The following is a 16,379-nucleotide window of genomic DNA, read 5'->3' as shown; positions in this document are numbered from 1 at the left end:
AGCCTGGCATGGTGCACACACCTTTAATCCCAGCCCTGAAGAGACAGGCAGGCGGGTGGATCAAAAGCAGAGAGTTGAGGTGTGGCTTCACTGGTAGGGTGCTTTCCTTGCTTGTGTGGAGCTCTGAGCTTGATCCCAACATTGGGATAAAGTGAGTCTGGCGGTACACACCTTAGTGCACAGTGAGTTTGAGGCCAGCCTCCGTGAGACCCATCTCAGACGCTGAAAGAAAAGCTGAACCAAGGATGTAGGGGATGCATTATTCAATCTGAGTATTCACCGAGCACTTCCACGGACAAGTTTAAAAGTGAGAGGGAGGATGGACGGTGGTGACACGCGCCTTTAATCCCAGCGCTTGGTAGGCTGAGGCAGGCAGATCTCCATGAGTTTGATGATGCCAGCCTGGTCTATAGATTGAATTCCACGAGAAACTGGCTCAGGAGGAACAAAAGTGAGAGCAGTCCCGGCTTTGTAGGAGAGACCACCAAGCATTCAGCATCCTTGGTGTCTGTCTTTGAAGCCCAGTGCCATTGCTGCGTGGGAACTCAGCTGAAGGGCAGGGCTGCAGTGTCTCCAGCCTGACTGAATCAGCAAGCTTTCCAAAATACACCAGCGTCTGACAAGAGACTGCCAGTTTTTAGTTTGCCTTTGTTTCTGTTTGGAGAGTCCTTGCTCTAGACAGCCTAGGCTGGCCTTGAACTTAAAATCCTCCTACCTCAGTGTCCAAAGTACTGGGATTACAGACGTCCACCAACCACCATGCCTGGCTTGTTAGTTAACCTTTAAGGAGGAATCTTGGGGCTGGGGATGTAGTTGAATGGTTAAGTGTTTGCCTAGCATACATGAGGGCTTTTTTTTTTTTTTTTTTTTTTTTGGTTTTTCGAGACAGGGTTTCTCTGGCTTTGGAGGCTGTCCTGGAACTCTGTAGACCAGGCTGGTCTCGAACTCACAGAGATCCGCCTGCCTCTGCCTCCCGAGTGCTGGGATTAAAGGCGTGTGCCACCAACGCCCGGCTACATGAGGGCTTCTACTCTGCACTCCATGCCTAACTTAACACCTCTAATCTCAGCACCTGGGAGCAGAGGCAGATGGATCTCTTGAGTTCGAGAGCAGTCTGATCTACAGAGTGACTTCCAGGACAGCCAAGGCTACACAGAAACCCTGCCTCAAAAGAAAAAAGATTCAGGAGAGCTGACTGGCATCTTGATACTCCCCTATAACCCCAGTGCTTGGGAGGTGGAGGCAGGAGGCTTAGGATTTCAAGATTACCCTTGCCTATATAGTGAGTTATAGACCTATTGAGACTGTCCCTCAAAGAAACAAAACTACAAACTTAACAAGTAAATAGAATGGAAATTAGCAGCAATTGTGATGGATCGAGTCTTTTGTTTGTTTTTTATGAATTTGCAGCTTCTGGGTATCTTAGTTCCTTTCTCTGTGGCTGTGAGAGCATACTGTGACAAAAGCAACAGACATACTGAGTGTCATTTTAGCTCACAGCCTAAGGCCTGGTGTTACAGTGGGGGCGTCGGACATCGGCAGGAGCTTGGAGCAGGGGTCACATCACAGCCACAGTCAGGAACCAGAGACTCTGCTGCTCAGCTCCCTTTCTCCATTGATAGAGGAACCCTTGCTGAGGATAACCCCACCCACCCACAATTAAAACGGAAGCCCACGCCGGGCGTTGGTGGCTCACACCTTTAATCCCAGCACTCGGGAGGCAGAGGCAGGCGGATTTCTGTGAGTTCGAGACCAGCCTGGACTACCAAGCGAGTTCCAGGACAGCCTCCAAAGCCACCGAGAAACCCTGTCTCGAAAAACCAAAAAATAAAAAATAAAAAAATAAAACGGAAGCCCACAAGCCAGTCCCAGAGTGATTCTATCTAGGTCCTGTCTAGTTGACAACTCAAACCATCGCATGCGTGTGCTGTGACCCAGATTGAGTTTGGTCACTGTCTTAATTAGGATTCCTTTTGCTGTGCAGAGACACCATGACCACGGCAACTCTCATAAAGGAGCACATTTGAGGTGGTGGCTTACAGTTCCAGAAGTTTCATCCGTCGTCATGGTGGGGAGCATGGTGCTGTGCAGGCAAATACTATGCTAGAGAGGGAGCTGCTACATGTGGGTTTGCAGGCAACAGGAAGTAGACTGTCACTGGGCATAGCTTAAGCATATACTGAGACCTCAGACCACCTCCATAGAGACACACTTCCTCTACTAGGACCACATCTACTGCAACACGGCCACACCTATCAATAGTGCCACTCACTTTGGGGGCCATTTTCTTTCAAACTACCACAGTCACCTGGTGATAACTCAGGTCTCCTTTATATGACTGAAATACTATGAGCCTCAAGTGATTATTGGAGACCTTAACTAAATGTTCAAAGTTAAGCACACTGTCACCTGTACGCCAAACCCATTTACATTTTAAAGACTAAAAGATTAGAGCCGCAAGGACATGCATTCTTTGTTGTTTTGGGTTGGGGGTGTTGGTTTGTTGGTTGCTTACAGAGTTTCTCTGTGTAGCCCTGGAACTGTCCTGGAACTCACTTTGTAGACCAGGGTGGCCTTGAACTCAGACTTCTGCCTGCCTCTGCCTCCTGAGTGCTGGAGTTAAAGGCACACACACCATCTGGTTTCACTAAGCTGATTTTGATCATGGTGTTTTCCGTAGTAACAGCAAGACAAGAGGGCACGTGGTTTGAAACGGAAATAAATACACTCTATTAAGAAAGGAAGAGCACGATAAGAAGGGAAGTGGGCTGGTGAGCTGAACAAAAGCTCCAAAAGCTCTGATTTTGTTTTGAGATAACGTCTTACTCTGTAGCCCAGGCTGCCCCTGAACTCCAAGCGATCCTCCTGTTTCTGCCTCACAAGCATGGGATTGCAAACGTATGCCACCAGGCTCAGATTCTTTGGAATTTCTGTACTTTGCACCCCTACTCACCACTCCCAGTCACTTTTAAGTGTTTTGCTTTTTAAGGAATTATTGCAATTTTCCTTTTAATTATTATTACTTTTATTTCTATATGTATGAATGTGTCACCTTCACATGTGTTTATGCACCATATATGTGTGTCTGGTGCCCTTGGAGGCCAGAAAAAGTTATTGGATCCCCTCAACTGGTGTTACAGAGGGTTATGAGCTAACATTTGGCTACTGGAAACCATCCTGGGTTCTCTGCAAGAACACCAAGGGCACTTAACTGCTGAGCCATCTCTCCAGCCCCAAAGTAACTTTTAAGTCACTTTCTTTTCTAAAAAAAATTAGGCAAGGCCGGGTGTTGGTGGAGCACACCTTTAGTCCCAGCACTCAGGAGGCAGAGGCAGGCGAATCTCTGTGAATTCGAGGCCAACCTTGACTACAGAGAGAGTTCCAGGACAGCCAGGGATACACAGAGAAACCCTGGTTGAAAAAATAATTAGGCAAAGTAGATCTAACATAACTCACTGTCCTAACTATTTTAAATACACAATTCAGTACCATCAATCTATTTATTTTGCTGTACAACCTATCTCCACATTTTCATTTTGTGAGACCAAAGTACCCACTAAGCAACTCAATTCTTCCTCCAGTAGTCTCTGGTAACCATACCAGGCTACCTTTTGTGAGTTTTCTTTTGTGTGTGTGTTTATTAGCATGTGTCAGTTACACATAATTATATAATAACAGGCTTAGTTATGGATTCCCCTGCTTGTACATATGTACTTAATAGTCATTCCCATTTCCTTCTCTTTCCCCCTCCCATTCTTTTTTTACGGGGTGGAGTTTGAGACAGTTTCTCTATGTAGCCTTGGAGCCTGTCTTGGAACTCACTCTACAGACCAGGCTGGCCTCAAACTCATAGAGACCTGTCTGCCTTTGCCTCCCTAGAGCTGGGATTAAAGACTTTTGCTGCCACCACCAAGCTTGCTGAATTGCTGACCATGACAATTTTTTTTGTTTTGTTTTATTTTGTTTTTGTTTTGTTTTGTTTTTCGAGACAGGGTTTCTCTGTGGCTTTGGAGGCTGTCCTGGAACTCACTCTGTAGACCAGGCTGGTCTCGAACTCACAGAGATCCACCTGCCTCTGCCTCCCAAGTGCTGGGATTAAAGGTTGTGAGCCACCAACACCCGGCTGACATTGGGACTGGCGTGCAGTTTCAGAAGTTTAGTTCATATTGTCACAGCAGGAAGCATGACAACATGCAGGCAGACAATGTGCTGGAGAAGGAACTGGATCTCTACGTCTTGATCTGCAGGCAGCAGGAAGAGACAGCTATATTGGACATGGCTTGAACATAGGCTTCAAAACCCACCCCCAGTGACAAACTTTCTCCAAGGAGGCCACACCTACTCCAACAAACCCACACCTCCTAATCGTGCCACTCCCTGTGAGCCTATGGGGGCCATTTTATTTCAAACCATAATAATATTTCTGGGGGGGTTATTGTTTGTTTTTACAGGGTCTCTCTACATAGTCCTGGCTTTTCTGAACTCATTATGTAGACCACGCTGGCTTGGAACGTACAGAGATCAGAATGCTTCTGCCTCCCGAGTCCTGGGACTAAAGACGTGCACCACCAACACCCAGCCCCAGCTTGTTTTTTATTTTCTGTTTGTTTGGTTTGGTTGTGAGCCTAGCCTTTAACCACTGAACCATCTCCCCACTGCTTACTTTCTGCTTTAAAGATTTATTTGTGTGTCGTGTGTGCAGGTCTCTGTGGAGAGACCAGAAGAGGATAGCAGAGCTGGAGCTGGAGCTGCAGGCATTTCTTTGTGAGCCACCTAAGATAGGTGCTGGGAACCAAACTCTGATCCCCTGAAAGAACAGCAAGTGCTCTTAACTGCCAAGCCCATCTTTCCAGGCCCTTTGTTTTAGTCCTCAGTCCCGGGCTACAAGTTCCTGGCCGCGAGCTCAATTGGTTTGCTGTAAAGCCTCGCAACAGTCTATTGTCAGTGTTCGGGCTGGAATGAAGCTGTTAAAACAAGATGGAGAGTGAAGGAGATGGCTCAGCTGGTAAAGAACTTGCCCTGTAAGCATCAGTCTCCAGACCCACACAGGAAGACCAAGCCTGGTCATGCATACCTGCAATCCCATACCTGCAATCCCAGTGCTGGGGAGGCTGGATGGGCAGGTCCCTGGAGCTCAATGACGAGCTAGTCCCCCCAATCTGAGAGCCAGGCCTTCAAGAAACAAGGCAGAAAGCTTCCTAAGAAACAACATCCAAGGTAGTTCTTGGGCATACACATGAGCAGGCATATATGCACTTGTATACACATGTGCACCTACACACACATGTGCACTTACACCTTATACACACAAATTTTTTTTAAGTAAAAATAGTTGCCCGAATGTGGTGGTGCAGTGGTGCACACCTTTCATCAGAACACTCTGGAGGCAGAGGCAGGCAGAGCTCTGGGTGTGAGAGCAGCCTGGTCTACAGAGTGAGTTCCAGGACAGCCAGGGCTACACAGAGAAACCCTGTCTTGAAAAACCAAAAATATAATAATTATAATTATTATTACTAATAATAAAACAAACAGTGAAACAAATCTGTAATCCCATCCCAAGACGATGGCCACTTTATGCTTCGCCTCAGGTACATAAGTGAGACCTTGTCTAAAAATAACAACAAAAAAAAAATCAAAGCGCCGGGCGTTGGTGGCTCACACCTTTAATCCCAGCACTCGGGAGGCAGAGGCAGGTGGATTTCTGTGAGTTCGAGGCCAGCCTGGTCTACAGAGCGAGTTCCAGGACAGCCTCCAAAGCCACAGAGAAACCCTGTCTCGAAAAACCAAAAAAAAAAAAAAAAAAACCAAAGCAACAACAGCAACAGAACACCCTCCAATATCAGTGAGAGAGGGCTTGCCTCACATCTTCAAGGCCCTGGGTTCAGTTTACTTCATCAAGCTGTCTTCCAGGTACAAGCTTGCCTTTTCTCAGAATTAGCTTCCCCAGGTGGGTGTTAGCCTTCTTTCCACCTTGTAGTTGAGAGAACCAAGATCCAGGTAGGCCCAGTGACTTGCCTGAAGTTCCAGGATGAACTAGCAAAGGCAGGGGTGTTGGTACTTAACAGTGCACGGCCTGCCTTCTCTATGCCTTTCCTGGTGTTCCCCACCCCCACCCCACGCTCTTTCCACTTACCCAGGAGGCTACAGCTCAAAAACACAAACTGGTTCTGAAGCCGGGCAGTGGCAGCGCATGCCTTTAATCCCAGCACTCAGGAGGCAGAGGCAGGTGGATCTCTCTGAGTTCGAGACCAGCCTGGTCTACAAGAACTAGTTCCAAGCCGGGCGTTGGTGGCGCACGCCTTTGATCCCAGCACTCGGGAGGCAGAGGCAGGCGGATCTCTGTGAGTTCGAGACCAGCCTGGACTACCAAGTGACTTCCAGGACAGCCTCCAAAGCCACAGAGAAACCCTGTCTCAAAATACCCAATAAATAAATAAATAAATAAATAAATAAATAAATAAATAAATAAATAAATAAAACAAACAAACTGGTTCTGGAAATAAATTGTTCTTCTAGACTTGCTGACCTTGTGACTAAGCCCTTAATGCACTTCCAAGATGTCCCAAGATAAGCCAAGAGGGAGCCCAGGGCTGATTCTCCCTACTCAGCATTCTCGACCACATTACCTCAGTGCCAGGAGAGGCAGAAATGCCTGTCCTTCCAGCTTCCCCTGCAGCCTCCCCTGACCACGAGCACACGCAGATGCTCCTGCAGTGGAATTTCCAGCTTGGACTGAAAAGGAATGTATATTGAGGCCACAATAGAAAAAGAATCCAACTTGGCATCATTCCTGGGGCCATCACATCCCTGATGAACCTCCTGACTGAGTGTCCACACCCAGCTGCCCTCTGACTCCTGGAAGAACTCTCACTCCCAGGATAGGGTGTGTACAGACCCAACCCAAGATGGAGTAAGAGGGGCAGGGTGGAGAAGGGGAAACTCTCTCCCTTCCTTCCTGCAGGCTAATCCTTGGGAGCACAGCCCTCCAGCTCCCTGCATGTCTGCAGTGGGTGATGGAGGGGAAATCCAATATGAAGATGAAGCTGTCCCCAAACCCTGGGGGTGAAACCAGCTGTCGTACATTGTTAGGAAACTACAATGAAAGAATAAGCATAAAGTTATATGCCATGTGAGTGAGGTCAAAAGTTTAGACTAGGTTGAAAAATATGTTTTCCAAGTTTACATCAGATCTAAAATCAAGATCTTATTCTTTTTTTGTGGGGGGAGGGGATGTTGAAGCATGGTTTCTCTGTGTAGCCCTTACTGTCCTGGAATTCCCTCTGTAGACCAGTCTGGCCTTGAACTCAGAAATCTACCTCCTGAGTGATGTGTGGCCCCACCACAGGCCCAGGAACTAGCCGGGCGTTGGTGGCGCACGCCTTTGATCCCAGCACTCGGTAGGCAGAGGCAGGCGGATCTCTGTGAGTTCGAGGCCAGCCTGGTCTACAAGAGCTAGTTCCAGGACAGCCTCCAAAGCTACAGAGAAACCCTGTCTGGAAAAACCAAAAAAAGAAAAAAAAAAAAGAAAAAAAAAGACTGTGAACTAAAATTCTGAAATCATGAGCAAAAAACGAAACCTAGTTTTCTGGCTGGAGATAGATGTAGCTTGGTCCTCTGCACTCCAACTCCAGTTCCATGGGATACAATGCCCTCTTCTGGCCTCTGCAGGCACCAGACATGTATGTGGTACACGGACATACATGCAAACAAAAGACTCTTACACATAAAATAAATAAATAAGTAAATAAATAGCATGGCGGTGGTGGCAAATGCCTTTAACCCCAGCACTTGGGAGGCAGAGGCAGACAGATCTCCATAAGTTCAAGGCCAGCCTGGTCTACAGAGTGAGTTCCAGGACAATCATGGAGGTTACACAAAGAGACCCTGTCTTGAGAAACTTTAAAAAAAAATAAGTGGGCAGGAGGGATGGCTCAGCTACTAAGAGCACTGACTGTTCTTTCAGGAGTCTTGAGTTCAATTCCCGGCAACCACATGGTGGCTCACAACCACCTTGAATGAGATCTGGTGCCCTCTGCTGGCACACAGGCGGAAGACTGTATACATAATAAATAAATATTTAAATAACAATAATAATACTAAGTAAATAAATTGTGGTGGTAAGCTAGGCGATGGTGAAGCAGGCCTTTTATCCCAGCACTTGGGAGGCAGAGGCAGGCAGATCTCTGTGAGTTTGAGGCCAGCCTGGTCTATAGAGCGAGTCCCAGGACAGCCTCCAAAACAATACAGAGAAACCCTGTCTCAAAAAAAAAAAATTGTGGTAGTAATCTTATATTCACCCAGTAGAAATAATAATGACCTTTGCAACATACTTTTTTTCCTTTTTGGTTTCCTTTTTTTTTTTTTTTTTGTTTTTTTGTTTTTCGAGACAGGGTTTCTCTGTGGCTTTGGAGGCTGTCCTGGAACTTGCTCGGTAGACCAGGCTGGTCTCGAACTCACAGTGATCCGCCTGCCTCTGCCTCCCGAGTGCTGGGATCAAAGGCGTGCGCCACCAACGCCCGGCTTGGTTTCCGTTTTTTGAGACAGGATTTTTCTGTGTAGCCCTAGCTGTTCTGGAACCAGCCCTGTAGACTAGGCTGGTCTTGAACTCACCTACCTCTGCCCCCACCCCGCCCTAGTACTGGGATTAAAGGTGTGCACCATCACCACCCAGGCACTTTTTTCTTTCTATAGTTTATTATTCTTATTTTATGTTCATTGGTATTTGCCTACACGTATGTCAGTGTGAGGGTGTCGGAAACCCTGAAACAGGAGTTACAAACAGATGTGTGCTGCCATGTGGGTCCTCTGGAAGAGCATCCAGTGTTTTTAACTCTTGAGCCATTCATTTCTCCAGCCCCAGAACTTATTTCCTGGCTGAAGAAATGGCTCAGCATTTAAGAGGTACAGGCTGTTGTGAGCAACCCCATAGGGTGCTGACAATGGACAGAAATTAAACTCAGGTCCTCTGTAAGAGCCACAAGTGCTCCTGACCATTGAGCTCTCTCCAGCCTCTCCAAGGACACTATGAACTGAACGGAAGGTGTTCCGGGCAGTGCTCTCACCTGTGAGGCCTCCCAGGCCTTCGCTGCAACCTTGACTTCAAACACAACGGGTGCATCTTATACTGCGTCCCTCAATGCCACACAACACTATCGTACAGGTGAGCCTCTGAGCCAGACAGGTGACATCTTCAGGCATTCAGCTGAGCCTGCTTGTTGACTGTTGCCCTTCCTCCTAAAGAGGGACCAGTGTGGTGGGCCGTGGAGCTCACACCTGAGTATAGAGCCGCTCCTCCCAGACAGCTGCATGCAATTCCGCCCTAACTGCATGTGAGCGCTAGGAGGGGTAGACTATATAAATGGGACTAGGGGAGGTGACTCCTCTACATAGCCATGGGGGAGCCGTCATCTACACTGGAGGCTGCTGCTTTCTGGTCTCCCTTCCCATAACCCCTCATCCACCCTCTGTAAGTAACCCTAATACGTGCATTGGTTCCTCAGGGTAAACTCTGGTGGAATCCCATTTTCCGTTGTCACTGGAACCTTATAGGAGGGGATAAATGTTTAACCATCTCCCCACCCCTGAAAATTATCCCACAAATGCTTCCCAAAACACCTCAGCTCCGTCGTAGACCAGGCTGGCCTTAAACTCACAGAAGTCTGCCTGCCTCTGCCTCCCGAGTGTTAGGATTAAGGCGTTGTAGCATCACCATCTTTGATTTTGTCTTGTATTTGAGACATGGACTCACTATATACCCCAGGCTGATCTGGAACTCATTAGGTAGCCCTGGCTGGCTTCAAACTTGCCAGAATCCTCTGGCCTCTGCCTCCCAAGAGCTGAGATTAAGGACAGGCGTGAGCCACCTGACTTGACATACCGCGTGTGAGTGAGGGGAGCGGGAAAAGAACATTATCCACGGGTGGGGGAGGGGACTTAACTGAGTCAGAAATAAGGAACCCATGGGCTAACGACAGTCAACTGCAATGAGGTCTACTCTTCTTTGTCTTGGTCAACTTCTCACCCGTAGAAGGGCCAGCAGCACCCCCTACTGCTGTCGCCTGTGTACAACATCCTGCCTAGCTGGAAACTAGAGTCCTAAAAGTGGTTGTAGCTTCTATACCGTGATAGTTCCTCCTGTCTCACTCACAGCTTGTCTTGTCAGGACACCCACCATTCGTTTCTTCCTTCCTCCCTCCCTCCGTCCCTCCCTCCCTTCCTTCCCTTTTGAAATGTGTTATTTTACTCTCATGGAACTAGACCCCATGTACATGCAATGCCCAGGGAGGCCAGAAGAGTGATTAACCAATCGCTGTGCAATCTCCCGCCCCCCTCCTTAAAGATTTATTATGTATAAAATATTCTGTCTGCACGTGTACCCACAGGCCAGAAGAGGACACAGATCTCCCTACAGATGGTTGTGAGCCACCGTGTGGTTGCTGGGAATTGAACTCAGGACCTCTGGATGAGCATTCAGTGCTCTTAACCTCTGAGCCATCTCTCCAGCCCCAAGCCCCCTACTTTTTTGCAAAAAGTCTCACTGTGTATTCATATCTGGTCTGGAACTCACTTTGTAGGTCAAGCTGGCCTCAAACCACAGAGATCGCCGGGCGGTGGTGGCGCAAGCCTTTAATCCCAGCACTCGGGAGGCAGAGGCAGGCGGATCTCTGTGAGTTCGAGGCCAGCCTGGTCTACAGAGCGAGTTCCAGGACAGCCTCCAAAGCCACAGAGAAACCCTGTCTCAAAAAAAAAAAACCCACAGAGATCTGCCTGCCTCTGCCGCCAGGCATCAAAGATAAACAATACGCACCATGCCCTACTTCTCAACAGTCCTTCATACCCATGTCACCTAAATCCATCTGGCAGTGACACAGTTCCCCTGGAGCGTCAGGAAAGTGGGTGTAATTGGGTATTGTTGGGGCTCTGACCCAGCCCCATGACCCCATTCTTTCCTGTAGAGGCTGGAAGCTTCTGGCTTCCAGCTAACCTAGATTTGATCTTAAAGCCTCACTCTGCACCGTGTTTCCCTGCAAACCATTCACCCACAGAGATGGTTTGGTGCACGTGCTAGGCTGACTTTAGAGACTAGCATCTTGTTTACTGAAGGAGACAGTTTCTCTGCTAGTCCAGTGTGTCCTTCATGGCTCCCGATCTCTGACCTATAACCTTCATAAACTGGGCCCTGACCCTTAGCCATAGCCAGTGTCCTTCAGGAGCCCAGTTCAGGCCCCAGATCTCTCTTCTGCCATCTTCAGGGAAAGTGTGACCAGCCCCAGCGGTACTAGCAGACTCCATTATGGCCAGGTAAGGTGGCATACACATTTAATCCCAGCATTCAGGAGGCAGAGGCAGGAGGATATATGTAAGTTTGAGGCCAGCCTGGTATACAAACTGAATTCCAAGACAGCTAGGGCTACACAGAGAAACCCTGCCTCAAAAAAAAAAAAAAAAAAAAAAACCAACAACAACAAAAGTAAGACCAGGTATGGCCGCACATCTTTAATCCTGGCATTCGGGAGACAGAGGCAAGTAGATCTCCGAGTTTGAGCCCAGTCTGGTCTATACATGGAGGGTTACAGACCAGGCTAGTTAGTAAGTATGGAGGGCTACGCCACACCGTGCCTTAAAGATGGCGCCGGCTTCCGCCTTCCACCATCCCGACGGTGAGTGCTCTCGGTAACAAACAACTCCTTTTTGGCGTGCTCCTATCCTGCCAGGGTCACGCCATGATCATCAGATTGCTTACTCGAGCTGTTGCACCAATGGCATATGCATACGTGGCCATTCAGGGTTGGCTGGCCTCGGCTATTTAGGGAGCAGGAGGGGTTTTTCCCGCGGCTGCCTTTCCACTGTTCATCAAGGTCCTGAATAACCTGTCTGCAAGAAGGGTTCCTGTCCAAAACAATACAGAGAAACCCTGTCTCGTAAAAACCAAAAAAAAAAAAAAAAAAGGGTTCCTGAGTCGAGTCTTCCTTGCTGGTCGTGACAAGTAAGACCCTGCCTCAGGATAAATACAGGGCAAGATGGAGCACCTGGGAAGACAGCTCAGCTGGTAAGACACTGACCTTGTAAACATGAGCACTTGAGTTTGGATCCCCAGCACGGACAATAAAGAAATACTTAGATAAACTGGTGTGATGGGGTGTGTTTGTAATCCCAGAGCTGGGATGAGACGCTTGGGGATCACTGACTAACAAGCAATTGGCAATTATTTGGCAAGCTTCAGCCCTGTCGGAGACCCTCACTCAAAAAGCAAACAAGTAACCAAGAAACAAAACAACAAAACCTAAGGTGACATCCATGTGTCCTTGCTCACGTACATGTGTACCTTGACACGCACGTGTGGACACATACACAGATCAAGACTAGCTGGCTGTGACAGTTCATACTTATGATCCCAGAAGCACTTGGGGGGCTGAGAGAGGAGAGGGACTGTGAATTCAAGGCCAGCCCAGGCTACGGAAGACGATAAACAAGAAAAGTTGATGAGCCGGGCGGTGGTGGCGCACGCCTTTAATCCCAGCACTCGGGAGGCAGAGGCAGGCGGATCTCTGTGAGTTCGAGGCCAGGCTGGACCGATAGCCTCCGAAACAATACAGAGAAACCCTGTCTCGTAAAAACCAAAAAAAAAAAAAAAAAAAAAAAAAAAAGAAAAGAAAAGTTGATGGGCTTTACACCTCCAGACCGAAGGGCCTTATGAGTCAAGTTCGGGATGATCTTTGGTGGCAGAATGACCAGTGTCTTGCTCCATCACACCTCGTCTGGGTGCCTCTGGCTGCTCCTGAGAGGACGATCTCAGGCGTCCTTTACTGTAGAGTGGACCTCTGCCCACCTTGTCAATGATGAGGGCTGTGGAGAATGACTCAGACCAGCCCTGGTCAACCCAGCACAGCTGCAAGGATCACAGGCCATGGTGCTCTCAGTTTGGAGCTTTCCTGTCACCAGCTGCCATCCCAATCTCCCTCGTGGAGTATCTGATAAACATCTGGAAAAGTGGGATCAAATGTGGTCCCCTCAAGACCGACGGAGCATCTCGGAAGAAGGGGCGAAAAGAATGTAAGAGCAGCCGGGTGTTGGTGGCACACGCCTTTAATCCCAGCACTCGGGAGGCAGAGGCAGGCGGATCTCTGTGAGTTCGAGGCCGGGCTAGACTGATAGCCTCCAAAACAATACAGAGAAACCTGTCTCGTAAAACCAAAAAAAAAAAAAAAAAGAATGTAAGAGCAGCGCTGTGTTCTGGATGCGACATGACCATGGCACTCAGGAACTCACTGCAGCTGTGGCAACAGGTGCAACATCAGTCACATCCAGCAAGCAGCACTAATTGGACTCACTGGGTACCAAAAAAAAAAACCAAGGACATGATATTGGGAGATGTGTGGGGAGAGTATCCAGAAGAGTTGGGAGGGTGGAATTGGAGGTGGATAAGGTTGATACTTTGTATATGAATTTGTTAAAGGATAAATAAAATATGGTTTTGCTTTTGAGACAGGATTTCTGTGTGTAGCCCTGACTGTCCTGGAACTCACTTTGTCAATCTCAGAGATTCTCCTGCCTCTGCCTCCGGAGTGCTGGGATTAAAGGCGTGAACCACCACTTCCCGGCTCTTCAATACCTTCTTTAAGATAGCTTTTATTGTCGGGCATTGGTGGTGCACACCTTTAATCCCAGCACTGAGGGAGGCAGAGGCTGGTGGATCTCTGTGAGTTCGAGGCAAGCCTGGTCTACCGAGTGAGTTCCAGGACAGCCTCCAAAACAATACAGAGAAACCCTGTCTCGAAAAAAACAAAAAGAAAAAGAAAAAGAAAAAAAAAGATAGCTTTTATTAGCCCTGTGGTAGTGCACACCTTTAGTCCCAGCACTAGGGAGGTGAAAACAGGATGATACGGCTGGGCGGAGAGAGGAATATAAGGAGGAGGAGACAGAAATTCAGAGCCTTTTGCCTCTGAGAATTCATGGAGACAGGATTGTCAGCCATTTCAGCTGGATAGAGGTAAGATCTATTGGCTTGGCTGCTGCTTTGCTTCTCTGATCTTGAGCTTGAAGCTTGAACCCCAATATCTGTCTCTGGGTCTTTTATTTTTTGTGTTACAAAGCCTATTACATAAAGAAACTCTCTTTCTGTGTCTCTCTCTGTTTCTCTCTCTGTTTCTCTCTCTCTCTGTCTCTGTCTCTGTCTCTCTCTGTCTCTCTCTGTCTCTCTCTGTCTCTCTCTGTCTCTCTCTGTCTCTCTGTCTCTCTCTCTCTCTCTCTCTGTTTTTTGAGACAGGGTTTCTCTGTGGCTTTGGAGGCTGTCCTGGCACTAGCTCTTGTAGACCAGGCTGGCCTCGAATTCACAGAGATCCGCCTGCCTCTGCCTCCCAAGTGCTGGGATTAAAGGCGTGCGCCACCAACGCCCGGCTGCACCCTGATCTTTTAAACTATTTATTACTCATTTGCTTACTTAGGGTTAGCATCCTGCTGTATAGCCCAGGCTGGCTTCAAGCTCCTCAAACTCCTGTGTCTACCACCATCTCCCCTGCCACCTCTGCAGAGCTAGGAATACAAGCCACAGCCAGCCAGCCCAGAACCTTTTTTTTTTTTTTTTTTTTTTTGAGACAGGGTTTCTCTGTGTATCCTTGGCTGTCTTGGAGTTCACTCTGTAGACCAGGTTGACCTTGAACTGACAGAAATCCGCCTGAGTGCTGGGATTAAAGGTGCTCGCTGCTGCGCCACCACCATCTATCTCTGCCCAGATGCATTTTTTGTTGTTGTTTTTTTGAGACAGGGTTTCTCTGTATTGTTTTGGAGCCTGTCCTGGAACTCGGTAGACCAGGCTGGTCTCGAACTCAGAGATCCACCTGTCTCTGCCTCCTGAGTGCTGGGATTAAAGATGTGTGCCACCACCATCCAGCTCTGCACAGATTCTTAATCTCCAAGAAGTCTTTGATTATAGAATGAATGGGGGAGGGTATTTCCCAATCCCAGAGCATAGAACACTGCCCTGAAGTTTTTGGACACACTACTTGAAATAAGGGCCTCCCTCACGAAGGTGCACTTCTAAAGATTGGCCTGAAGGTGGCGCCCCTGCTGTTAAACTAAAAAAGTTAGACTAATCTGGAAAAAACGATGGATGTCTCCCAGTGGAAGGGGGTGTCACAGTCTAGACAGGTGTGCTGGACTCCTTCATCAGGCCCTGGAAGAAAGAGGGACATTGTCCACACCCAACAGCCCCCCCAAAGGGCTCAGAAATTACCTTAACATTTATTTTAAGGGGGCTGGAGAGATGGCTCAGTCGTTAAGAGCACTGACTGCTCTTCAGAGGACCTGAGTTCAATTCCCAGCATCCACATGGCAGCTCACAGCTGTCTGCAACTCCAGTTCCAGCAGATCTGGCATTCTCCACACAGACATATATGCAGGCAAAAACATCAATGCACATAAAATAAAAATAAGTAATTAAAACATTCCTTTAAAATTATTATTATTTTTTTTTGGTTTTTCGAGACAGGGTTTCTCTGTGGCTTTGGAGGCTGTCCTGGCACTAGCTCTTGTAGACCAGGCTGGCCTCGAATTCACAGAGATCCGCCTGCCTCTGCCTCCCGAGTGCTGGGATTAAAGGCATGCGCCACCAACGCCCAGCAACATTCCTTTAAAATTATTTTAAACTCAGCTGGGCGTTGGTGGCGCACTCCTTTAATCCCAGCACTCAGGAGGCAGAGGCAGGCGGATCTCTGTGAGTTCGAGGCCAGCCTGGTCTACAGAGTGAGTTCCAGGACAGCCTCCAAAGCCACAGAGAAACCTTGTCTCGAAAAACCAAAAAAAAAAAAAAAAAATTATTTTAAACTCTCCTTGCCTCAGATCCAAAACAACATGGGTTTAAATACTACACTCCAGTCCCATGTGGTGCACAGGCCAGTAATCCCCAGCACTCAGGTGTGGAGACATGAGAACCTGGGGCTTAAGCGCTTCCATGAATACATAGCAAGCTTGAGGCCATCCTGGGTTACATGAGACCCTGTCTCGAAAAACAAATCAAAATTTCCAAATAAGTCTTCCAAACCCAGCCTGGAGTTCTTCCATGATAAGAGTTTAGGAGCTCATCTGAGTTGGGCATGGTGGTTCACAACTTTAATCCCAGCACAAAGAAGACAGAAGCAGGTGGAGGTCGCCTGGTCTACAAAGTGAGTTCCAGGACAGCCCGGCTACATAATGAGAATATGCCTCAAAAATACAAAATAACCAAAACAACAAAAACACCCTTTCTGATCCAAATGTGTTGCGAGTGTTTCCGGGCCATAGATGCTCTAGTGTCTCCAGTAGGAGGGCTGCAGGCAGGGCCAGACTGAGGAGCCAGTTACACCCAGTCACATCTTGTCACCCTGTGTTCTGTACCACCCAGT

The sequence above is a fragment of the Mesocricetus auratus genome, unplaced genomic scaffold (assembly GCF_017639785.1).
Source record: "Mesocricetus auratus isolate SY011 unplaced genomic scaffold, BCM_Maur_2.0 Super-Scaffold_100007, whole genome shotgun sequence".
Classification (NCBI taxonomy): Eukaryota; Metazoa; Chordata; class Mammalia; order Rodentia; family Cricetidae; genus Mesocricetus; species Mesocricetus auratus.
Note: the sequence above shows the minus strand (reverse complement) of the source record.